At 36.8% G+C, this 26,491-nt stretch overlaps 1 protein-coding gene across 1 annotated transcript in view; it reads right to left on the bottom strand.

The window, feature by feature from the left end:
• CDK6 (cyclin dependent kinase 6) overlaps nt 1-25,425 on the bottom strand; it is a 462,424-nt gene extending 436,999 nt beyond the window's left edge. The window contains exon 1 of the mRNA XM_074379436.1: nt 25,312-25,425. The gene's annotated coding sequence lies outside the window, so the exon portion shown is untranslated. The remainder of the gene's footprint in view (nt 1-25,311) is intronic.
• Between the last annotated feature and the right edge of the window lie 1,066 nt (nt 25,426-26,491).

The following is a 26,491-nucleotide window of genomic DNA, read 5'->3' on the forward strand; positions in this document are numbered from 1 at the left end:
AGCATCATTTATTGAAAAGATTGTCCTTTCCTTAAGGTATATGGTCTTAGTGCCTTTGTCAAAAACATGTTGGCTGTAAATAACATGGATTTATTTCTGGGTTTCCTGTTCTGTTTCATTGGTCTGTATGTCTGTCTTTACACAAAATAACATTTTGTTTTAGTTACTATAGCTTTTTAATATGTTTTGAAGTCAGGTGGTGTGATGTCTCTAGTGTTGTTCTTCATGCTTAGTATTGCTTTGATTTTCTGGGTATTTTGCAGTTCCTATGAACCTTAGAATTGTTTTTCTATTTCTGTGAAGAATGTAAGTAGTATTTTTATAGGCATTGCATTATATCTATAGATTGCTTTGGGTAGTATGGTCATTATAACTATATTAATTTTTTTCAATCCATGAACATGGATGTCTTTCCACTTTTTAATTTCCCTTTCAATTTATTTTATCAGTTTTTTTTTTATAGTTTTCATCATAGAGATACTTCACTTTCTTAGTCACATTTATTTAGAGAGTATTTTCTTTTTTTGTAGCTACTGCAAATAGGATTGATTTCTTGATATCTCTTTCAGCTAGTTCATTATTGGTGTATAGAAATATTATTGATTTTTGTATGTTGATTTCGTATTCTGCAACTTTACTGACTTTATCAGTTCTAACACTTTTTTTGATAAAATCTTTAGTTTTTTCTTCATATATGATTATGTCATCTGCAAAAAAGGGACAATTTAACTTTCTCTTTTCTAATTTGGATACCCCTTGTTTCTTTCTCTCACCTAAGTGTTCTGGTTAGGACTTCCAGCATTATTTTGAATAAAAGAGGTAAAGTGGGCATCTTTGTCTTGCCCTCGTTCTTACAGGAAAAACATTCGCCTTTTTCCTATTCAGTATGGTATTAGCTGTTGGTTTGTCATATTTGGCTGAGTTCTATTTCTTTTGTGTGATGATATATTCCTTTCATTCCTAATTTGTTGGAAGTTTTTATCATGAGGAGATATTGAATTTCTCAAATGCTCTTTATGCATCTATTGAGATGATGATATGGCTTTTGCCCTTCGTTCTGTTTATCTGATGCATTACATATATTGATTTGTGTATGTTGAACCATCCTTGCATCCCTAGGATAACTCTCATTTGATCATTGTATATCATCTTTTTAATGTATTATTGGATTGATTTTGTTGCAGATTTTTGCATCTATGTTCATCATGGATATTCCCCTGTAGTTTTCTTTTTTGTTTCATCCTTGTCTAGTTTTGATGTCAGGGTAATGCTGGCCTCATAGGATGAGATAGGGTGAATACCCCTCTCTTCTTCCTTTTTTTTTTCTTTAGAATAGTTTGAGAAGAATTGATGTTAGTTTTTTTCTGAGTTTGGTAGAATTCAGCAATAAAGCCATCTAATTCTGAACTTCTCTCTTATGAGAGGATTATGTTACCGATTTGATCTTATTACTTGTTATTGGTCTGTTCATGTTTTCTATTCTTCCTGGTTCAATCTTGGTGGGTTATAAGTATCCAGGAATTTATCTATTTTATCTCGATTTTCTAATTGTTTGACATACAGTTGTTCATAATTGTCTTCAATGATTTTTTGAGTTTCTGTGGTATCAGTTTTAATATCTCCTTTTTTGTTTCCAATTTTGTTTGTTTGTTGTTTTTCCATTTTTTTCTTAGTCTAGCCAGGGGAATTTCAATTTTGTATATCTTTTCAAAAAACAAAACTTCTGTTTTGTCGATCTTAAAATTTTTTAAGTCTATTTTGTTTAGTTCTATTCTGACCTTTATTGTTTATTTCCTTCTACTAATTTGGGGTTTGTTTTATTCTTGCATATCTAGTTCCTTGAGGTGCATTGTTGTTTATTTAAAATATTCCTACTTTTTTGATGGAAATACTTATTGCCATAAACTTCCTTCTTACTACTACTTTTGCTATATCTCATAGGTTTTGGTATGTTGTGTATCTATTTTCATTTGTTTTGAGAAGTTTTAAATTTACTTTTTAATTTCTTAATTGACACATTTGTTCAGAAGCAAGTTACTTAATTTCCATATATTTGTATAGTTCTAAAAGATCCTCTTGTTGTTGATCTCTTATGTTATTCCATTGTGGTCTGAGAAAATATTTTATATGATTTTGATATTTTAAAAAATTAGTTGAGACTAATTTTGTGGCCTGAAATATAGTCAGTCCTGAAGAATGTTCCATGAGTTGATGAGAAGAATGTGTATTATGCAGCTATTGGGTGAAACGTTCTGTAAATGTCTGTTAGCTTCATATGTTCTATACTACAGTTTAAGTCCTATGTTCCTGTGTTGATTTTCCATCTAGACGATCTTCCAGTGCTAAAAAGTATGATGAAGCCCTATTATTGTATTGGGCCTATCTTTCTTTTTAATCTCTAATAATATTTGCTTTATATATTTGGGTGCTCCAGTGTTGGCTACACATATACTTACAATTGTTATATCCTTTTGGTAAGTTGATTTCTTTATCATTATATAATTACCTTTGTGTCTTCTTATGCCTTTTTGACTTAATGTCTATTTTTTTCATATAAACATACCCATTCCTGCATACTTTTGGTTTCTGCTTGTGTGGAATACCTTATTCCATCCATTTACTTTCAGTCTGAGTGCCTTAACAGATGAAGTGATTTTCTTATAGAGAGCATATGGTTTGGTTTAGTGGTTATTATTTATTTTTTCATTTTTTTAAAAAATTATACTTTAAGTTCTGGGGTACATGTGCAGATCATGCAGGTTTGTTACATAGATATACACATGCCATGTGGTGGTTTTCTGCATCCATCGCCTCATCATCTACGTTAGGTATTTCTTCTAATGTTATCCCTTCCCAATACCCCCATCCCCTGCTATCCCTCCCCTAGCCCGAAAAATCCATTCAACCAGTCTATATCTTTTAATTGAAAAATTAAACCATTAACCTTCAAAGGATGGAGGAAAATTCATCAAGCAAATGGAAAGAAGAAAGAAGCAGAAGTTGCAATTTTAGTTTCTAACAAAACAGACTTTACCAATAAAAATTTTTAAAAAGACAAAGAAGGGCATTACATAATGGTAAAGAGATCAATTCAACAAGAAGAGCTAACTATTTTAAATATGTATGCACCCAATACAAGCGCACCCAGATTCATAAAATAACTTCTTAAAGACCTATGAAGAGAGTTAGATTCCCATACAATAATAGTGAGAAACTTTAACACCTCACTCTCAATATTAGATGATCAACAAGACAGAAAATTAAAAAGGATATTCAGGACTTGAACTCAGCTCTGTATCAAGTGGACCTGATGGATATCTACAGAACTCTCCACCCCAAAACAACAGAATATACATTCTTCTCAGTGCCACATGGCACTTACTCTAAAATTGACCACATAATTGGAAGTAAAACACTCCTGAGAAAATGCAAAAAACCTGAAATAATAACAAACAATATCTCAGAAAACAGTGCAATCCAAACTCAAGATTAAAAAGCTCACTCAAAACCACACAACTACATGGAAGTTAAACAACCTGCTTCTGGATGACTCTGGGGTGAATTATGAAATTTAGGCAGAAATCAAGAAGTTCTTTAAACCAATAAGAACAAAGAGACAATACACAAGAATCTCTGGGACACAGCTAAAGCAGTGTTAAGCAGGAAATCTATAGCACTAAATGCCCACATCAGAAAGCTAGAAAGATCTCACATTGACACCCTAAGATCACAATTAAAAGAACTAGAGAAGCAAGAGAAAAAAAAATTCAAAAGCTAGCAGAAGACAAGAAATAAATAAGATAAGAGAGGAACCAAAGGAAATAGACATGAAAAACTCTTCAAAAAATCAGTGAATCTAGGAGCTGGTTTTCTTTGAACAAATTAATAAAGATAGATAGACTTCTAGCTAGACTAATCAAGAAGAAAGGAAGAAAGAATCAAATAGACACAACAAAAAATGATACAGGGGATATCACCACTGACCCCACAGAAATACAAATTATTATCAGAGAATATTATAACCACCTCTACACAAATAAACTAGAAGATTTAGAAGAAATGGATAAATTCCTGGACACATACACCCTTCCAAGACTAACTCAGAAAGAAGTTGAATTCTTGAATGGACTCATAACAAGTTCTGAAACTGAGGCAATAATAAATAGCCTATAAACAAACAACAACAACAAAAAAAAAAAACAAAACAACAACAACGACAAAAGACCATCCAGGACCAGATAGACTCACAACTGAATTCTACTAGAGATAAAAGAGGAGTTAGTACCCTTCCTTCTGAAATTATTCCAAACAATTTAAAAGGAGGGACTCCTCCCTAACTTACTTTATAAGGCTAGCATCATCCTGATACCAAAACCTGGTTGAGGCACAACAAAGAAAGAAAACTTTAGGCCAATGTCCTTGATGAACATTGATGCAAAAATCCTCAATAAAATACTGGTGAATCAAATCCAGCTGCACATCAAAAAGCTTATCCAACATGATCAAGTTGGCTTCATCCCTGGGATGCAAGACTGGTTCAATATATGCAAATCAATAAATGTAATCCATGACATAAACAGAACCAATGACAAAAACCACATGATTTTCTCAATAGATGCAGAAAAGGCCTTTGATGAAATTCAATATCGCTTTATGTTAAAAACTCTCACCCCAAAACCTAAAATGCAATAAAAAAAACTCTCAATAAACTAGGTATTGATGGAACATATTTCAAATAATAAGAGCTATTTATGACAAACCCACAACCAATATCATACTGAATGAACAAAAGCTGGAAGCATTCCCTTTGAAAACCAGCACAAGACAAGGATGTCCTCTCTCACCACTCATATTCAACATAGTATTTGAAGTTCTGGCCAGGGCAATCAGGAAAGAGAAAGAAATAAAGTGTATTCAAGTAGAAAGAGAGGAAGTTAAATTGTCTCTGTTTGCAGATGACATGATCCTAAATTTAGAAAACCCCATCATCTCAGCCCAACTGCTCCTTAAGCTGATAAGCAACTTCAGCAAAGTCTCAGGATGCAAAATCAATGTGCAAAAACCACAAGCATTCCTATATACCAACAATAGACAAGCAGAGAGTCAAATCATGGATGGACTCTCATTCACAATCGCTACAAAGAGTATAAAATACCTAGGAACACACCTAATAAGGGATATGAAGGACCTCTTCAAGGATACCTACAAACCACTGCTCAAGGAAATAAGAGGACACAAACAAATGAAAAAGCATTCCATGCTTATGGATAGAGAAAATGAATATCACGAAAATGGCCATACTGCCCAAAGTAATTTATAGATTCAATGCTATTTCCATCAAACTAACATTGACATTCTTCACAGAAATAGAAAAAACTACTGTAAAATTCATATGGAACCAAAAAATAGCCTGTATAGTGAAGACAATCCTAAGCAAAAAGAACAAAGCTGGAAAAATTACACTACCTAACTTCAAACTATACTACAAGTCTATAGTAACGAAAATAGCATGGTACTGGTACTAAAACAGACATAGACCAATGGAACAGAATAGAGACCTCAGAATAAGACCACAAATCTACAACCATCTGATATTCCAGAAACCTGATAAAAACAAGCACTGGGGAAAGGATTCCTTATTTAATAAACAATGCTAGGAGAACTGGCTATCCATATGCAGAAAACTAAAACTGGACCCCTTCCTTACACCTTATATGAAAATTAACTCAAGATTGATTAAAGATTTAAATGTAAAACTCAAACCCTAGAAAAAACCTAGGCGATACTGTTCAGGACATAGACACAGGCAAAGATTTTATGATGAAACTGCCAAAAGCAATTGCAACAAAGGCTAAAATTAACAAATAGGATTTAATTAAACTAAAGAACTTCTGCACAGAAAAAGAACTATCATCAGAGTGAACAGACAACCTACAGAATGGGAGAAAAAATTTGCAATCTACCCATCTGACAAAGTTCTAATATCCAGAATTTACAAGGAACCTAAACAAATTTACAAGACACAAACAACCCCATCAAAAAGTGGGCAAAGAGCATGAACAGACACTTCCCAAAAGAAGATATTTATGTGGACAACAAGCATATTTAAAAAGCTTAATATTACTGGTCATTAGAGAAATGTAAATCAAAACTTCAATGAGCTACCATTGCATGCCAGTCAAAATGGTGATTATTAAAAAAATCAAGAAACAATATATGCTGGTGAGGTTGTGGAGAAATAGGAATGCTTTTACACTGTTGTTGGGAATGTAAATTAGTTCAACCATTGTGGAAGACAGTATGGCGGTTCCTCAAGGATCTGGAACAAAAAATATCATTCAACACAGTAATCTCATTACTGGGTATATACCCAAATAAATACAAATCATTCTATTATAAAGATACATGCACACATATGTTTATTGTGGCACTTCACAATAGCAAAGATCCAACACAAATGCCCATCTATGATAGACTGGATAAAGAAAATGTGGAACATATACACCATGGAATTCTATGCAAACATTAAAAAAATGAGATTATGTCCTTTGCAGGGACATGAATGAAGCTGGAAGCCATTCTTCTCAGCTAACTAACACAAGAACAGAAAACCAAACACTGCATGTTCTCATTCATAAATGGGAGCTGAAAAATGAGAATACATGGACATAGGGAGGGGAAAACACACACTGGAGCCTGTTGGAGAAGGGTGAGGGGTGGGGAGAGCACCAGGACAAATAGCTAATGCATGTAGGGCTTAAAGCCTAGGTGATGGGTTTATAGGTGCAGTAAACAACCATGGTCCATGTATACATATGTAACATAGCTGTATGTTCTGCACATGTATCTCAGAACTTAAAGTAAAATAAAAATTAATCAATAAAGAAATCAATAAATTAAAAAAATAAAAATTATATCAAGTATCTTTTTGGACCATAGCGGAATAAAATTAGAAATCAATACAAAGAGGAACTACAAAACTACAGAAATAATGGAAGCTAAACAATTTGCTCCTGAAATATCCTTGAGGAAACAACAAAATTAAGGCAGGAATCAAAACATTTTTCAAAACAATTGAAAATGGAGACACGCCGGGCGCGGTGGCTCAAGCCTGTAATCCCAGCACTTTGGGAGGCTGAGGCGGGCGGATCACATGGTCAAGAGATCGAGACCATCCTGGTCAACATGGTGAAACCCCGTCTCTACTAAAAATACAAAAAAAAACTAGGTGGGCATGGTGGTGCGTGCCTGTAATCCCAGCTACTCAGGAGGCTGAGGCAGGAGACTTGCCTGAACCCAGGAGGCGGAGGTTGCGGTGAGCCGAGATCGTGCCATTGCACTCCAGCCTGGGTAACAAGAGTGAAACTCTGCCTCAAAAAGAAAAAAAAAAAAAAAAAAAAAAAAAAAAAAAAAAGAAAATGGAGACACAACATATGTAAACCTCTGGAATACAGCAAAAGCAGTGTTAAGACAGAAGTTTATGGTGTAAATGACCATATCACATATCAACAAGAGAGAAAGATCTCTCATTAACAACCTAACATCAAATCTCAAGGAACAAGAAAAACAAGAACAATTTAAACCCAAAGCTAGTAGAAGAAACAAAATAACAATGATCACAGCAGAACTAAATATGCTTGAAAGCAAAAATCCATAATATAACGGATCAATGAAACAAAATTTAATTTTTTAAAAGGATAAACAAAATTGACAGATCACCAGCTGAATTAATCAAGAAAAAACAAAAGAAGATTCAAATAAGCACAAGCATAAATTAGTAAGGGGGCATTACAACTGATACAACAGAAAAAAATGGATTATCAGACACTCTGCTGAACACCTCTGTGTGCACAAGCTAGAAAACTTAAGGAAATGATAAATTCTTGGAAACATACAATCCCCCAAGATTGAATCAGGAAGAAATAGGAATCTTGAACAGACCAATAATAAGTAATGGAATTAAATCAATAATTTAAAAAATCTTACAACAACAACTAAAAAAGCTCAGGACCAGATGGGTTTATAACCAATTTTTACCAGATATACAAGGAAGAGCTAGAACCAATCTTACTGAAACTATTCCGAAAAACTGAGGAGAAAAGAGTCCTTCCTAACTCCTTCTACAAAATCAGTATTACCTTGATACCAAAATCAGGCAAAGACAATACAAAAAAAGCAAAAAAAGAAACTACAAGCCAGTATCCCTGATGATCATAGATGCAAAAATCCTCCACCAAATACTAGCAAACTGACTCCCACAGCACATTAAAAGAAATAATAATTCAAGTGGTTTTTATTCCAGGGATGCAAAGACAGTTCAACATCCACAAATCAATAAATGTGATTCATCACATACACAGAACTAAAAACTGAAACCATATGGTCATCTCAATTGATGCCAAAAAGCCATCTATTTGATAAAATCCAACATCCCTTAATAATAAAAACCCTCAATAAACTAGGCATCAAAAGAACATATATCAAAAATAATATGACATCCATAGGAAACCCATAACCAAACTTATACTAAATGGAGAAAAGTTGAATAAAAGCATTTCCCCTAAGAACTGGGGACATTTATTTCTTTATCTTGTCTGACCAGAGCAATCAGAAAAAATAAATAAATAAAAGGCATCCAAATTAGAAAACAGGGAGTCAAATTATCTGTTTACTGATGAAATGATCATGTACCCTAAAACCCTATAGACTCCTCCAAAAAATTCCTAGAGTCGATAAAAAATTCACTAAAGTTTGAGGATACAAAATAAAGTACAAAAATCAGTAATATTTCTATACGCCAATAATTCAAGCTGAAAATGATATCAATAACTCAATCCCATTTATGAAAGCCACAAGAAAATAAAATACTTAGGAATACATATAACCAAGGAGGTGAAATGTCTCTACAAGAAGAACTATAAAACACTGATAAAAGAAGTTGAATATTACACATACAAATGGAAAACTTCTTATGCTCATGGGTTGGAAGAATCAGTATCATTAAAATGACCATACTGCCCAAAGCAATGTACAGATTCGACGAGACATCTGTCAAATTACCAATGTCTAATTTTTACAGAATTATATTTTTAAAAATCCCAAATTCATATGGAACCAATAAGAACACCAAATAGCCAAAGCAATTCTAAGCAAAAAGAATAAAGTCAGAAGCATAATAATGCCTGACTTGAAATTATACTATATAAATGAAAATAACATCATACTGGTGTTAATGTTATTTTATCGATCTAAAAATACAGATCAACAGAACAGAATGGAGAAAGCAGATATACCCAATTAAATAAGTAGTGCTGGGAAAATTGGCTAGCCATAAGCAGAGTAATGAAACTAGACCCCTATCTCTCAATATATACAAAAATTAACTCAAAATCTTCTGAAGACTTAAATGCAAGACCGGAAACTATAAAAATCCTCTGGGAAAACCTAGGAAAAATCTTCTAAAGACTTAAATGTAAGATCTGAAACTATAAAAATCCTATGAGAAAATGTAGGTCAACTCTATTAGCCTAGGCAAAGAAGTTTTTTTAAAGATCCCAAGAGTAACTTGGGAGTAATTAGACAGAAGGGATTTACTTAAATTAAAAATTGTTTGCAAAGAAATAATAAACAAAGAAATAATTAACAGAGTAAACAGACCACCTATAGAATTGAAGAAAATATTTGCAAATTATGCCTCTGACAAGACTAATATCCAAGAATTTACAAGGAACTCACTTAAACAACTCAACAAGAAAACAAAAAGCCGAAAACAACCCTATTAAAGGCTGGGCAAAGGATATGAACAGTCATTTCCTAAAAGAAGACATACAAACAGCTAACACATAAAAGTAATCAAAACAGCATGGTACTGGTACCAAAACATATAGATCAATGGAACAGAACAGAGGCCTTGGAGGCAACGTAACACATCTCCAACCATCTGATCTTTGACAAACCTGGCAGAAACAAGCAATGGGGAAAGGATTCCCTGTTTAATAAATAGTGTTGGGAAAACAGGCTAGCAGTGTGCAGAAAGCAGAAACTGGACCCCTTCCTAACACCGCATGCTAAAATTAACTCCAGATAGATTAAAGACTTAAACATAAGGCCTAACACCATAAAAACCCTAGAAGAAAACCTAGGCAAAACCATTCAGGACATAGGCGTAGGCAAGGACTTCATGACTACAACACCAAAAGCATTGACAACAAAAGCCAAAATAGACAAATGAGACCTAATTAAACTTCAGAGCTTCTGTAAAGCAAAAGAAACAGTCATTAGAGGGAACCGGCAACCAATAGAATGGGAAAAAATTTGTGTAGTCTACCCATCTAACAAAGGGCTAATATCTAGAATCTACAAAGAACTAAAACAGATTTACAAGAAACAAACAAACCCATCCAAAAGTGGGAGAAGGATATGAATAGACACTTTTCAAAAGAAGGCATACATGAGACTAACAAACATGAAAAAATGCTCATCATCATTGATTATTAGAGAAATGCAAATCAAAACCACATTGAGATACCCCCTAACACCAGTTAGAATGGCAATCATTAAAAATTCTGGAGGCAATAGATGCTGAAGAGGATGTGGAGAAATAGGAACACTTTTACACTGTTGGTGGGAGTATAAACTAGTTCAACAATTGTGGAAGACAGTGTGGCGATTCCTCAAGGACCTAGAAATAGAAATTCCATTTGACCCAGCAATCCCATTACTGGGTATGTACCCAAAGGGTTATATATCATTCTGCTATAAAGACACATGCACACGTATGTTCATTGTGGCACTGTTTACAATAGCAAAGACCTGGAACCAACCCAAATGCCCATCGACGATAGACTGGACAAGGAAAATGTGTCACATATACACCATGGAATACTATGCAGCCATAAGAAACGATGAGTTCATGTCCTTTGCATGGACATGGATGAATCTGGAAACCATCATTCTCAGCAAACTGACACAAGAACAGAAAATCACACACCTCCTGTTCCCACTCATAGGCAGGTGTTGAACAACGAGAACACATGGACACAGGGAGGGGAGCATCACACACTGGGGTCTGTTGGGAGGGTGGAAGGGAGGGACAGCAGGGGTGTGGGGAAGTCGGGGAGAGATAACATGGGGAGAAATGCCAATGTTCTTTTAACTGGGGTGAGATAATATCATATATTGGTTTTGATTTGCATTTATCTGATGTTTAGTAATGTTGAGAATTTTTCATATATTTCTTGGCCATTTGCATCTATAAGAGATTTGAGAAATGTCTGTTTAGATCTTTTCCCATTTTAAAATCAGATTATTTGTTATTTTATTATTTGAGTTCCTTACATATTGTGGATATTAATCACTTGCCAGTTGAATAATTTGCAAATATTTTTTTCCCATTCTGTAGGTTGTCTTTTCACTTTGTTGATTATTTCCTTGCTGCATGAAACTTTTTAGCTTAATGTGATCCAATTGTCCATTTTTGCTTTGGTTGCCTGTGCTTTTAAGGTCTTGAGAAATTTCTGCTCAGATCAATGTCCTGGAGCATTTCCTCAATGTTTTTTTGTAATGATTTCATAGTTTCAAGTCTGACATTTACGTCTGTACTCCATTTTGATTTGATTATTGTATATGGTGAGAAATAGAGATATAGTTTTCTTCTTCTGCATATGGATATCCAATTTTCCTAGCACCATTTATTGGAGAGACTGTCCTTTCCCCAATGTACGTACTTGGTGTCTTTTTAAAAAATGAGTGAATTGGCTAGGCACCGTGGCTCATGCCTGTAATCCTAGCACTTTGGGAGGCTGAGGCGGGTGGATCACAAGGTCAAGAAATCGAGACCATCCTGGCCAACATGGTGAAACCTCGTCTCTACTAAAAATACAAAAATTAGCTATACATGGTGGTGTGCACCTGTAGTCCTAGCTACTTGAGAGGCTGAGGCAGGAGAACTGCTTGAACCCAGGAGACAGAGGTTGCAGTGAGCCAAGAATGCACCACTGCACTCCAACCTGGCACCTGGTGACAGAGTGAGTCGTTGTCTTAAAAAAAAAAAAAAAAAGAAGGTCAATTACAAACACATGGATCAATTTTTGGGTTCTCTATTCTGTCCATTGTGGTTTAGGGGTCTGTTTTCATGCCAGTACATGCTGTTTTTTTTTTTTTAAGTTACTACAGCTTTGCAGTATTTTAAGTTAGGTAATGTGATGCCTTCAGCATTTCTCTTTTTGCTCAGGGTTGCTTTGGCTATTCTACATCTTTTGTGGTTCCACGTAAGTTTTAGGATAGTTAGGACTTCTGCCAAGATGGCCAGAAAGGAACAGCTCCGGTCTGTAGTTCCCAGCAAGAGTGAGCCAGAAGGTGAATGATCTCCACGTTTCCAATTGAGGTACCAGGTTAATCTCACTGGGACTGGTTAGACAGTGGATGTAACCCTAGAAGGGCAAACTGAAGCAGGGCGGGGCATTGTCTCACCCAGGAAGTACAAAGGGTGGGAGAACTCCCTCTCTTTAGCCAAGGGAAGCCATTAGAGACTTTTCCAGACACTCCAGCACTCTGGCTCAGATACTATACTTTTCCCATGGTCTTCACAACGCAAAGACCAGGAGATTTCCTTTGGTGCCTACAACTCCAGTGCCCCAGGTTTCCAGAAGAAAACTGGGTGGCTGTTTTAGCCACAGCAGGTTTTTTTCTCATTTTTTCTCATACCCCAATGTCACCTAGGATACCAGTGAGACAGAACCGCTCATTCCTCTGAAAAAAAAAGGGGGCTGATCCAGGGAGCTAAATGATCTGGCTTGGTGAGTCCCACCCCCTGAAGATCAGTAAGCTAAGATCCACAGGCTTGAAATTCTTACAGCCAGCACAGCAGTCTGAGCTTGACCTGGGACATTTGAGCTCAGTGGGGGAAGGGGCGTCCACCGTTACTGAGGCTCAGGTAGGCAGTTTTAACCTTGCCTGTGTAAACAAAGACACCGGAAGTTTACACAGCAACTGGGCAGAGCCCACAGCAGGTCAGCAAGGCCTCTGCAGGCAGACTGTGATTAGACTCCCTCCTTGCTAGACAGGACATCTCCAAAAAAAGGCAGCACCTTGTCAGGGACTTATAAATAATGCCCCCACCTTCCTGGGACAGAGCACATGGGAAAAGGGGTGGTTATGGATTCCACTTCAGCAGACTTAAATGTTCCTGCCCAGCAGCTCTGAAGGGAGCAACAGATCTCCCAGTACAGCTCTTGAGCTCTGGTAAGGGACAGACTGCCTCCTCAAGTGGCTCCCTCACCCCAATTTATCCTGACTTGGAGACACCTCATACAGGAGATCTCTGGCTGATATCTGGTGGGTACCCTTCTGGGACAAAGCTACCAGAGGGGGGAACAGGCAGCAATCTTTGCTGTTCTGCAGTCCCATGGGTGATTCCCAGGCAAGCAGGTTCTGGAGTGAACCTCCAGCAAACTCCAGCAGACCTGCAGCAGAGGGACCTGACTGTTAGAAGGAAAACTGAAAAACAGAAAGAAATAACTTCAACATCAACAGAAAGAATGTCCATTCAGAGGCCCCATCAGAAAGTTATCAACTGCAAAGACCAAAGGCAGATAAACCCACAAAGATGGGAAGAAACCAGCATAAAAAGGCTGAAATCACCAAAACCCAGAATGCCTCTTCTCCTCCAAGGGATTACAACTCCTCACCAGCAAGGGAGCAAAACTGGATGAAGAATGAGTTTGAGGAATTGACAGAAGCAGACTTCAGAAGGTGAGTAATAACAAACTTCTTTGAGCTAAAGGAGCATTTTCTAACCCAATGCCAGAAAACTAAGAACATTGAAAAAAGGTTAGACAAAATGCTAACTAGAATAACCAGCACAGAAAAGAACCGACTTGATGGAGCTGAAAACTTTAGCACGAGAACTTCATATGTAAGTTTTAATAGCTGAATCAATCAAGGAGAAGAAAGGATATCAGAGATTGAAGATCAACTCAATGAAATAAAATAAGAAGGCAAGATTAGAGAAGAAAGAGTGAAAAGAAATGAACAAAGCCTCCAAGAAATATGGGATTATGTAAAAATACTAAATCTATGTTTGATTGGTATACCTGAATGTGACAGGGAGAATGAAACCAAGTTGGAAAATACTTTTCAGGGTTTTATCCAGAACTTCCCCAACCTAGCAAGACAGGCCAACATTCAAATTCAGGAAATATAGAGAATGCCACAAAGATACTCCTTGAGAAGAGCAACCCCAAGGCACATAATCATCAGATCTACAAGGGTTGAAAGGAAAAAATGCTAAAGGCAGCCAGAGTGAAAGGTCGGGTTACCCACAAAGGGAAGACCATCAGACTCACAGTGGATCTCTCGGCAGAAACCCTAAAAGCCAGTGGGGGCCAATATCCCATATCCTTAAAGAAAAGAATTTTCAACACAGAATTTCATACCAGACAAACTAATCTTCATAAATGAAGCAGAAATAAAATCATTTATGGATAAGCAACTCCTGAGAGATTTTGTCACCACCAGGCTTGCCTTACAAGAGCTTCTGAAGGAAGCAGTAAATGTAGAAAGGAACAACCAGTACCAGCCACTGCAAAAACATATCAAATTGTAAAGACCATTGACACTGTGAAGAAACTGCATCAACTAATAGGCAAGACAACCAGATAGCATCAAAATAGTAGGATCAAATTTACACATAACAATATTAATCTTAAATATAAATGGGCTAAATGCCCCAATCAAACGACACAGACTGACAAATTGGATACAGAGTCAAGACCCATCCGTGTGCTATATTCAGAAAACCCAAATCACATGCAAAGACACACATAGGCTCAAAATAAAGGGATGGAGGAAGATTTGCTAAGCCAATGGAAAACACAAAAAACCAAAGGGTGTAATCCTAGCCTCTGATAAAACAGACTTTAAACCAATAAAGATCAAAAAAGACAAAGAAGGGCATTACATAATGGTAAATGGATCAATGCAACAAGAAGAGCTAACTATCCTCAATATATTTGCACCCAATACAAGAGCACCCAGATACATAAAGCAAGTTCCTAATAACCTACAAAGAGATGTAGACTCCCACACAATAATAGTGGGAGAATTTAACACTCCACTGTCAATATTAGACAGATCAATGAGACAGAAAATTAACAAGGATATCTAGGACTTGAACTCAGATCTGGACCAAGTAGACCTAATAGACACTACAGAACTCTCCACCCCAAATCCACAGAATACTCATTCTTCTCAGCACCACATCATGCTTACTCTAAAATCGACGACGTAATTGGAAGTAAATCACTCCTCAGCAAATGCAACAGAACAAAAATTATAGCAGTCTCTCAGATCACAGTGCAATCACATTAAAACTCAGGATTTAAAAACTCACTCAAAACCACACAACTACATGGGAACTGAACAACCAGCCCCTGAATGACTACTGGATAAATAATTAAATGAAGGCAGAAATAAAAATGTTCTTCAAAACCAATGAGAATGAAGACACAATGTACCAGAATCTCTGGGACACATTTAAAGCAGTGTTTAGAGGGAAATTTATAGCACTAAACTCCCACAGGAGAAGAGAGGAAAGATCTAAAATCAACACCCTAACATCATAATTAAAAGAACTAGAGGAGCAAGATCAAACAAATTTAAAAGCTAGCAGAAAATAAGAAATAACTAAGATCAGAGCAGAACTGAAGGAGATGAAGACACAAAAAAAAACTTCAAAAATCAATAAATCTAGGAGCTGGTTTTTTCAAAAGATCAACAAAATAGACTGCTAGCCAGACTAATAAAAAAGAAAAGAAAGAAGAATAAAATAAATGTAATAAAAATGATAAAGGGATGTCACCACTGATTCCACAGAAATACAAACCACTATCAGAGATTACTACAAACACTGCTATGCACATAAACCAGTAAATCTAGAAGAAATAGATAAATTCCTGGATACTATAACCCTCCCAAGACTAAGCCAGGAAGAAGTTGAATCCTGAATAGATCAATAACAAGGTCTGAAATTGAGGCAGTAATTAATAGCCTATCAACCAAAAAATGTCCAGGACCAGACGGGTTCACAAGGTACCTCCTTTCTACCAGAGGTACAAGCAAAGCTGGTACTATTCCTTCTGAAACTATTCCAAATAATACAAAAAGAGGGAATCCTCCTTAACTCATTTTATGAGACCAATATCATCCTGATACCAAAACCTGGCAGAGATACAACTAAAAAAGAAAATTTCAGGCCAATAACTATGATGAACATAGATTCAAAAATCCTCAATATAAAATAATGGCAAACTGAATCCAACAGCACATCAAACAGCTTATCCACCACAATCAAGTTGGCTTCATCCCTGGGATGCAAGCCTGGTTCAACATATGCAAATCTATAAAGTCCATCCATCACATAAACAGAACCGAAGATCAAAACCACACGATTATCTCCATAGATGCAGAGAAGGCCTTTGATAAAATTCAACAGCCTTTATGCTAAAAGCTCTCAATAAACTAGGTATCGATGGAATGTATTTCAAAATAATAAGAGCTATTTATGACAAACCCACAGCCAATATCATACTGAATGGGCAAAAATTGGAAGCATTCCCTTTGAAATCTGGCGCTAGACAAGGATGCCCTCTCTCACGCATCCTATTCAACATATTATTGGAAGTTCTGGCCAGGGCAATCAGGCAAGCAAAATAAATAAAGTGTATTCAGTTGGGAAAACAAGAAGTCAAATTGTCATTATTTGCAGACGACATGATTGTACATTTAGAAGACCCCATCGTTGCAGCCTAAAATCTCCTGAAACTGATAAGCAACTTCAGCAAAGTCTCAGAATACAAAATCAATGTGCAAAAATCACAAGTTTTCCTATATACCAATAACAGACTTAAAGAGAGCCACATCAAAAACGAACTGTCATTCACAATTGCTACAAAGATAATAAAATACCTGGAAATACAACTAACAAAGGATGTAAAGGACCTCTTCAAGGAGAACTACAAACCACTGCTCAATGAAATGAGAGGACACAAACAGATGGGGAAACATTCCATGTTCATGGTTAGAAAGAATCAATATCATGAAAATGACCATACTGCCCAAAGTAATTTACAGATTCAATGCTATCCCCATCAGGCTACCAATGACCTTCTTCACAGAACTGGAAAAACCACCTTAAACTTCACATGCAACAAAAAGAGAGCCTGCATAGCCAAGTAAATTCTAAGCAAAAAACAAAAACAAAAACATAAAAACAAAACAAAGCGGGAGGCATCACATTACTGGACTTCAAACTATACTAGGCTACAGTAATCACAACAGCATGGTACTGGTACCAAAACAGAGATATAGACCAATGGAACTGAACAGAGGCCTCGGAGGCAGCACCACATATCTACAACCATCTGATCTTTGACAAACCTGACAAAAACAAGCAACGGGGAAAGGAGTCCCTGTTTAATAAATGGTGTTGGGAAAACTGGCTAGCCACGTGCAGAAAGCAGAAACTGGACCCCTTCCTAACACTGCATGCTAAAATTAACTCCAGATAGATTAAAGACCTAAACATAAGACCTAACACTATAAAAACCCTAGAAGAAAACCTAGGCAAAACCATTCAGGACATAGGCGTAGGCAAGGACTTCATGACTAAAACACCAAAAGCATCGGCAACAAAAGCCAAAATAGACAAATGGGACCTAATCAAACTCCACAGCTTCTGCACAACAAAAGAAACAGTCATTAGAGTGAATCAGCAACCAACAGAATGGGAAAAATTCTTTGCAATCTACCCATCTGACAAAAGGCTAATATCCAGAATCTACAAAGAGCTAAAACAAATTTACAATAAAAAAAAACAAACAAACCCATTCAAAAGTGGGCAAAGGACATGAACAGACACTTTACAAAAGAAGACATACATGAGACCAACAAACATATGAAAAATGCTCGTAATCACTGGTCATTAGAGAAATGCAAATCAAAACTACAATGAGATACTGTCTCACGCCAGTTAAAATGGCAATCATTAAAAAATCTGGAGAAAACAGATGATGGAGAGGGTGTGGAGAAATAGGAACACTTTTACACTATTGGTGGGAGTGTAAATTAGTTCAGCCATTGTGAAATACAGTGTGGTGATTCCTCAAGGACCTAGAAATAGAAATTTCATCTGACCCAGCAATCCCATTACTGGTTATATATCCAAAGGATTAGAAATCATTATACTACAAGGACACATGCACAGGAATGTTCATTGCAGCACTGTTTACAATAGCAAAGACCCGGAACCAACCCAAATGCCCATCAATGATAGACTGGACAGGGAAAATGTGGCACATATACACCATGGAATACTATGCAGCCATGAAAAACGATGAGTTCGTGTCCTTTGTAGGGACATGGATGAACCTGGAAACCATCATTCTCAGCAAATTGACACAAGAACAGAAAATCAAACACTGCATGTTCTCACTCATAGGTGGGTGTTGAACAATGAGAACACATGGACACAGGGAGGGAAGCATCACACACTGGGTCTGTTGGGGGGAAACAGGGGAGGGACAGCGGTGGGTGGGGAGTTGGGGAGAGATAGCATGGGGAGAAATGCCAGATATAGGTGATGGGAAGGAAGGCAACACATCACACTGCCTTGTGTGTACCTATGCAACAATCTTGCATGTTCTTCACATGTACCCCAAAACCTAAAATGCAATAAAAAATAAATAAATAATAAAAATAAATAAATACATAAAAATAAAGATGATAAGCAACTTCAGCAAAGTCTCAGGATACAAAATTAATCTGCAAAAATCAAAAGCATTCTTATACACTAATAACAGACAAATAGAGAGTCCAACCATGAGTGAATTCCCATTCACAATTGCTACAAAGAGAAAAAAATACTTAGGAATACAACTAACAAGGTATGTGAAGGACCTCTTTAAGAAGAACTACAAACCACTGCTCAAGAAAATAAGAGGACACAAACAGATGGAAACCCATTCCATGCTCATGGTTAGGAAGAATTGATATGAAAATGGCCATACTGCCCAAAGTAATTTATAGATTCAATGCTATTCCCATCAAACGCCCATTGACTTTCTTCACAGAATTGGAAAAAATCACCTTAAACTTCATATGGAACCAAAAAAAAAGAACTTGCATAGCCAGGACAATGCTAAGGAAAAAACAAAAACAAAAACCAAAGCTGGAGGCATCATGCTACCTGACTTCAAACTATACTACAAGGCTACAGTAATGTAGCCTTGGTACTGGTACCAAACAGAGATATGGTACTGGTACCAAAACAGAGATGTAGACCAATGGAACAGATCAGAGGCATCAGAAGTAATGGCACACATCCACAACCATCTGATCTTTGACAAACCTGACAAAAACATGCAATGGGGAAGGGATTCTCTTAGAAATGATGTTGGGAAAACTGGCTGGCCACACGCAGAAAGCTGAAACTAGATCCCTTCCTTACACCTTATACAAAAATTAACTCAAGATGGATTAAAGATTTAAATATAAGACCTAACACCATAAAAACCCTAGAAGAAAACCTAGGTAATACCATTCAGGATATAGGCATAGGCAAGGACTTCATGACTAAAGCACCAAAAGCAATGACAACAAATGTCAAAATAGACAAATGGGATCTAATTAAACTTAAGAGCTCCCACACAGCAAAAGAAACTATCATTAAAGTGAACCAGTAACCAACAGAATGGGAAAAAATTTTGCAATCTACCCATCTGACAAAGGGCTAACATCCAGAATACAAAGAACCTGAACAAATTTACAAGAAAAAAACAAACAGCCCCATCAAAAAGTGCACGAAGGATATGAACAGACACTTCTCAAAAGAAGACATTTATGCAGGCAACAAACATATGAAAAAAGTTCATGATGACTGGTCATTAGAGAAATGTAAATCAAAACCACATTGAGATAATATCTCATGCCAGTTAGAATGGTGATCATTAAAAATCAGGAGACAACAGATGCTGGAGAGGCTGTGGAGAAATAGGAACACTTTTACATTGTTGGTGGGAGTGTAAATTAGTTCAACCATTGTGGAAGACAGTGTGGCAGTTCCTCAAGGATCTAGAACTAGAAATACCATTTGACCCGGCAATCCCATTACTGGGTGTATACCCAAAGGATTAGAAATCATTCTATTATAAAGACACATGCACATATACGTTCATTGCTGCACTATTTACAATAGCAAAGACTTGGAACCAGCCCAAATGCCCATCAATGATAGACTGGATAAATAAAACGTGTCACATATACACCATGGAATACTATGCAGCCATAAAAAAGGATGAGTTCATGTCCTTTTTAGGAACATGGATGAAGCTCTAAGCCGTCATTCTCAGCAAACTGACACAAGAACAGAAAACCAAACACCGCATGTTCTCACTCATAGGTGGGTGTTGAACAATGAGAACACATGGACATGAGGAGGGAACATCACACACCAGGGCCTGTCAGGATGTGGGGAGACTAGGGGAGGGATAGCTGGGGGTGGGGGGATTGGGGAGGGATAACATTAGGAGAAATACCTAATGCAGATGATGAGGGGGATAGAGGCAGCAAACCATCATGACACATGTATACCTATGTAGAAACCTGCATGATCTGTACATGTACCCCAGAACTTAAAGTATAATTTTTAAAAAGTTTTAGGACAGTTTTTTTTCCAATTTCTGTAAAGAAGGTCATTGGCATTTTGATAGGTATGCATTGAATCTGAGGATAACTTTGTATAGCATGAACATTTTAACAGTATTAATTGTTCCAGTGTATGAAGATGGAATATCTTTCCTTTTTTTCATTTCCTATTTTTTCTTTACTGTCCTCTTTGGTTTTGTTTATCAATGTTTCATACTTTTTGTGGTACAGATATTTTAATTCTTTGGTTAAATTCATTCCTAGTAATTGTATTTTATTTGTAGCTGTTATAAATGGGATTGCTTTCTTGAATTCTTTTTCAAAGTGTTTGCTTTTGGCATATAGAAATGCTACTGATTTTTCTATGTTGATTTCATATCCTGCAACTTTATTGAATTTGTCAGTTATAATGGTTTCTTTGGTGAAAATGATAATATGGTTTTGTCTTTCTTTTTGTTGAAGTGGTATATTATGTTTATTGATTGCATGTCAAAGCATCCTTGCATCCCTGGGATAAATCCCACCTGTTCATGATGAATGAAATTTTTAATGTGTTCTTGAATTTGGTTTGCTAGTATTTTTTTTTTTTTGAGAATTATTGCCATCTATGTTCATCAGATATATTGACCTGTAGTTTTGTGTGTGTGTGTGTGTGTGTGTGTGTGTATCTGTTAGTTTTTGTATCAGGATAATACTGGCCTCATAGAATGAGAAGTATTCCCTTTTTCTGTTTCTTTAAATAGTTTATGGGGAACTCATATTAGCTCTTCTTTAAATATTTGGTAGAATTTAGCAGTGAAACCATCAGCTTCTGAGCTGTTATTTGATGATGGATTAAAAAAAATGATTATGGCTTCTATCTCATTACTGTTTTTAGTCTATTCGGGTTTTGTATTTCTCCATGGTTCAATCTTGATAGGTTTTTTTTTTTTTTTTTTTTTGAGACGGAGTTTCGCTCTTGTTACCCAGGCTAGAGTGCAATGGCGCGGTCTCGGCTCACTGCAACCTCCGCCTCCTGGGCTCAGGCAATTCTCCTGCCTCAGCCTCCTGAGTAGCTGGGATTACAGGCACGCGCCACCACGCCCAGCTAGTTTTTTGTATTTTTAGTAGAGACGGGGTTTCACCATGTTGACCAGGATGGTCTCGATCTATCGACCTCGTGATCCACCCGCCTCGGCCTCCCAAAGTGCTGGGATTACAGGCTTGAGCCACCGCGCCTGGCCCCTTGATAGGTTTTATGTGTCTAAAAATTTAATCATTTTTTTCTGGGTTTTCCAATTTATTGACGTGTAGTTGCTCACAATAGTCTAATGATCCTGTGAATTTCTGTGGTATCAGTTGTAATGTCTCTTTTTCATCTCTGATTTTTTTTATTTGGGTCTTCTCTTTTTTTCTTTTAGTTAGTCTGGCTAAAGATTTGTTGATTTTGTTTATTTTTATAAAAACCACCTTTTCAATTCATTGATCTTTTCTATTTTTAGCCTTCATTTTATTTATTTCTGCTCTGCTCTTTATAATTTCTTTCCTTCTACTAATTTTGGGTTTGGTTTCTCTTATATTTCTAGTTCTTTAACATGCATTATTAGGTGGTTTATTTGAAGTCTTTGTACTTTTTGATGCAGGCCTTTATTGCTATAAACCTCCCTTTTAGCACTGGTTTTGCTGTGTTCCATTTTCATTTGTTTCAAAAAATTTTGAATTATTCTGCTTAATTTGTTTGCTGAACAGTTATTCAGGAACATATTATTTAATTTCCATGCATTTATATAGTTTTTAAAGTTCCTTTTGTTATTGATTTCTGGCTTTTTTCCATTGTCATCAGTAAAAATGCCTGACACTATTTCAAATTTTTTGAGATGCATTTTGGTACATCCTTGAAAATGTTTCATGCACTGAGGAGAAAAATGTATATTCTGCAGTCATTTGATAAAATGTTCTGCAAATGTCTTAAGCTTATTTGGTCTATATTATAGATTAAGTCCAATGTTTCTTTGTTGATTTCTGTCTAGGTGACCTGTTCAGTGCTCAAAGCAGGGTGATAAAATCACCAGCTATTATTGTATTGAAGTCTCTCTGTTTCTCTGTCTCTCTCTTTTTCTCTCTGTGTTTCTTTCTCTAGCGCTAATATTTGCTTGTTATATCTTCTTGCTGAAGCAACCCCTCTGTCATTATGTAATTACCTGCTTCATTTCTTTTACAGTTTTTGTCTTGAAATATATTTTATCTGGTATGAGTATAGCTACTCCTGTTCTTTTTTTTTTTTGGTTTACAGTCATATGGAATATCTTCTTTTTCCATCCCCTCATTTTCAGTCAATGTGTGTCTTTATAGGTGAAGTGAATTTGTTGTAGGCATCATATAGCTGGGTTTTGTTTTTAATCCATTGGGCCTTTCCATCTTTTAATTGGACAATTTAGTCCATTTGTACTCAATGTTATTATTGATAAGTAAGGGCTTAATACTGTCCTTTTGTTTTCTATTCTTTTTTTCTTCCTGTCTTCCTTTGTATATAAGTGGTTTTCTCTGGTAGTATGTTTCAATTTCTTGCTTTTTATGTTTTGTTTATCTAAATAGATGTTCTCTTTGTGGTTGCTTTGAGGCTTGCAAATAACATTTTATAACCAATTATATTTAATTGATGACAACTTTGTTCACAAAAAAGAAAAAAAATGGCAAAGAGAAAATTTTAAAACTCTACGCTTTATCCCCTTTGCTTTTTGACGTTTTGTTGACTCTGAGTACATCTTTTTATATTGTCTATTTGTTAGCAAATTGTTGTAGTTATTATTACTTTAGATAGGTTTGTCTTTTAGTCTTTGTACAAAAGATATGAGTGGTTTATCCACTATAGTTACAGCATTACAGTATTCTGCATTTACTCTGTGCATTTAATTTTACCAGTGAGTTTCATATCTTCAGATAATTTATTATAGCACATTAGCATGCTTTTCTTTCAGACTGAACAACTTCCATCATCATTTCTTGTAAGACAGGTCTGGTGATGATGCAATCCTTTTGTTTTTGTTTATATTTTGTAGAAAAATTTTTATTTTGTAGAAAATTTATTTTCCATTTATGTTTGAAAGATAACTTCACTGCATACAGTATTCTAGTTTAAAACTTTTTTTCCTTTAGCACTTTGAATATGTCAACCTATTCCCTCTTGATCCATAAGATTTCCATTGAGAAGTCTGCTGCCAGATATATCAGAGCTCATTTACATGTTACTCACTTCCTCTTGCTTTTAGGATCCTTTCTTTATCCTTGACTTTCCAAAGTTTAATTAGCTTAAGCCTTAAGGTAGTTTTATTTGAGTTGAATCTGTGTGTGTTTTTGATCTTCTTGTGTGTGGAGGTGCATGGAAACATATTCAAGCTTATGTACAAGGCATTTGAGGTTGGGGTACACACGGTCTGTTTCTTAGCCCTTTCCCTAGGGGGCAGGGAAGACAAGGAATTGCTTGTCAGCTGAGACACGTGAGGGGTGGCAGGGAAGGGCAGAAGTAGGAAAAGCAGCAGCACAGCAGGCAGCAGGCCACTTTCTGGGCACAGTTACTAAGGCGCGCAACCATGGTGAGGAGGATCCTTAGGACTGAGCTAGAGCTGCCTGCAGCCACCTGGGCACCCTGTCTGTGCCTCTTGGCTTCCCTCCATCACCACAAATCCAGAAATGGGCAACCTGCTCAGACTGCCAGTTACCAAATGGGCACTCCATGGCATCTTAACACCTCTACTGCCCCAGACCTCAGTGGGCAGCAAGAAAGCTTTCTGGGATAAAACCCAGGAGGCAGCATGCAGCTTTCCCTTATACTCCAGGGAAACAGAAAAAAGACAAGGTTAAGAAGTTTGTTACTGGAAGAAGGAAGTGAGGACTTACATATTAGGAAGACAATCATAATCAGCCACTTTCCTTCCCTCCTGGAGGCACCCCTCCAGCAGGGAAGTTTGTCAAGGAAATGCGGACACCGATCATATAGATGTTCGCTGACCGGGGGGGTGGGGAGTCTTATTCAATAACCACTGTTGCCTGAATGGGGCCAAAGAATGAAGGTCCCTTTAAGGGTGGAGAAAAAGAGGGCAATAACTTTTCTGTTGGGGGAGGAAAAGGATTCGGTGTGTCCTTATTCTCACTAGAAAACAATCTCTTCCTTATTCCCCATAGAAGGGAATGAAGTGGGGAGAGAAATCTCTCCCTGTTGTTCTGGTTCCTGCTTTTCCTTCTCCTTTAAATCTCCTAATTCCCTTCAGGTGGAGAAGATGAGGGCTCTGACTCACAGCAATTTGGCAAATAAAGAGGATACAATGCAGAGCTACCAGCGCCCAGGTGGTCAAAATAGTAACATTAGTAAAAGAACCTGGCTCAAATCCTCTTTTTAGGCAGCGACCTACCTGCTCCTGTGATTCCTTGATCAGGAAACCAAAGGCATTTCTGCCGAATTTAGAACATAAGCTTGTGTAGAGCCCCGGGCTCTACAGTGCACTGGACAGCTTTACGTAGCTGTTGCACTCTTTTAAAAAATACCTTCTGCTCTTTGGTCATTTCTTGACCCATGATAACCCAACCCCTGATATTTTATGTGCCCTCCTAATGAAAGTCAGGACTGTCCCTTACCGAGATTCCCCGAAAATTGATGAGCTGTCTTCCTTCATGCCTAACTTCAAGGTGATCATGTCAGGGACACCACTTGCAGAGCTTATAGCTTGCAGTGAATGCCGACAAGGAAGTACTCAGACAATTCCAGCTGAGCAGGCCTGGTGGGTAGCTCTTCTGAGAGTCCGCCCCAGCATCCGTCTGCCAAGTATTTATTGAAAGGGCTTGTATTAACTACAAACGTCCACTAGATGGCCACTCGAGGCGGGTTGCTGAGGCACCTGTGACCTTGTACACATTCAAACCTCATTCTCAGGAGGCTGTTTTCAGCATTCCTTATCACACCACACACTCCACTCCCTGTCCTGTTTTCAGGGTCAAGGAGTTTTATTCTCAAGAAAAAATAATATACACAGAGTGCCTTAGTATTTTTCCATGCCCTGACCTCAAATGCCTTATACATAAGCTTAAATCTGTTACTGTGTGCCCGCCACATGCTTGTACCTGGATATTCACATTTTTTCCTCAAAGGTTTGAAAATTCTTTGTTTTTTTTTTTTTTTTAAATAAATTGTCTATCGCAATCTTTTTCTCTACATGCTTTTTAAGGCCAATAACTCTTAGATGTGCCCTTCTGAGGTTATTTTCCAGATATTGTTGGTGAACTTCATTGTTTTTTTCCTCTCCGGTGGTATATTTTCATATAGCCTGCCTTTGAGCTCACCAATTCTTTCTTCTGCTTGATAAATTCTTCTGTTGAGATATTCTGATGCATTTTTTAGTTTGTCAATTAATGTTTTTTTGCTTCAGAATTTGTTTGAATTTTAAATTGTTTCAATTTTTGTTAAATTCCTCTAATAGAAAATTCTGAATTCCTTCTCTGTGTTGTCTTGAAGTTCATTGTTTTTTCTCAAGACAGCTATTTTGAATTCCCTGGCTGAGGCAACATATCTCTGTCACACCAGGATAGATCACTGGTGCCTTATTTAGTCTTTCTGATGAGGTCACATTTTCCTGGATGTTTCTGTTGCCTGTGGATATTTGTTGATGTCTGAACATTGAAGAGTTAGGTGTTTATTCCAGTCTTCACTGTCTTGTCTCATTCCTACCAGTCTTTCTTGAGAGGCTTTTCATGATTTCAAAGGGGATTGAGTGTGGCTACCTAAGCCTATGGTTACTGCACTCATTTCAACACTAGGGAG

Source organism: Saimiri boliviensis, chromosome 10, assembly GCF_048565385.1.
Source record: "Saimiri boliviensis isolate mSaiBol1 chromosome 10, mSaiBol1.pri, whole genome shotgun sequence".
NCBI lineage: Eukaryota > Metazoa > Chordata > Mammalia > Primates > Cebidae > Saimiri > Saimiri boliviensis.